Raw genomic sequence first — 1420 nt, 5'->3', positions numbered from 1 at the left:
ACACACACACACACACGCACGCACGCACACACACATGCGTGTACACAAACGAACACGTTGTCATCAAGTGACCTCATCTGATTTAAATAAATTAATAACGTGAACAGTACTTCTACACATGTATTAATTAAGTTAAAAAAACATAGTATTGATAACTTCTCCAAATTTTGATCAAGAATGCATTGACCTGGGAAAAAGGTTTTAGATTTTTAAAAAGAAGTAAAAAATATAAACACAAAAATAACTAAATAAACAAACTCGCCAAAAAACATACACACGCAAAAACAAACAAACTACAAACGCCTCACAAAAACAAACAAACCGAAAAGAATTCAACCTATTTTTCCGTTTCGATGATCTAACCTTGCTCAATTTACTTTGTTTTGTGGCAACAGATATATAATTCTTAACATGATTAGAGATTTTGAACTTGGATTGTTTTGTGGAGTTTTAAATATCTCCACCCGTTTGGCTCGGTCTTGTTGGAGAGGGATGTTGAAATCAGAGGCCTTCCTTCTAAAAAAAATAACCTTATAGTGTTGAAAGGAGCTTTAAACCTCTATTTTTTGCACTTTTCAGTTTGGAAAATCCTTAACAATAACACTGGCCCCATGGCACTTTTGACGAACTGGCGTATCTCACAATGGCTCTCTTTGTTCGTGACAGACGGTCGTGAACAATAGTTTTAAAGTTTGTAGGTAGTTTCTCAACCGCAGACCTCTCGAAAGCAGCTTAATCTGTCGTAACTTCAGTGCTAAAGCAAGTCACGGGTTTACGTTGACCATGTTGTCTCAGTGCAAGGTATACAGAAATTTGTCGTTTGTTATGTCATCAGTTTTTGCGTTTATCACGTGTCACCATTCACACATTATGCAAGTTGATGTTGGCTAACTGTTTAAAATTGAGTTGACGCCATTGTTTTCAACTCATTATATAATGATACTGACCAGTCAAAACGACCCAGGACAGCCGGGATTAACTTACTGGAAGAGGCACAAGCTCGCGTTGAACGCCTTGAGGGCAGCGTCGGAGTTTTTGCGTACCTTCAAAATTTCCCCTTGGGCCTTTTGGCTGACACAAAGACATCAACAGTTATAGAGTCTTTAGTTAGTACACCAAGGACACAGAGACCAGCCAAGGCCTTGAAAAAGGGCGGGGCTATCAACACACAGACTGAGAAAGGAGAACAAAAGAGCTTTGGGCTCACATTGTCAAGCTCGGTAACAGGAAGTCAGTTAAATATGAAATGTCTTTACACAACAAAATGTTGACTCTCTTAATATTAGCAAACCTGTTGCACACTTTGCGACAACCTGGGGTAGGCTATTTGAAGAAGAGGGACATATTTTTGTCCAACTTGTAAGCCATAACAGTCCGTAGAGATATTTTTCAGTCTAAGTACTTTAACAGCCCCCACCCC

Source organism: Aplysia californica, unplaced genomic scaffold (assembly GCF_000002075.1).
Source record: "Aplysia californica isolate F4 #8 unplaced genomic scaffold, AplCal3.0 scaffold01028, whole genome shotgun sequence".
NCBI classification, from domain to species: Eukaryota; Metazoa; Mollusca; class Gastropoda; order Aplysiida; family Aplysiidae; genus Aplysia; species Aplysia californica.
The sequence above is the reverse complement of the archived record's forward strand: the minus strand, read 5'-3'. Positions refer to the sequence as shown.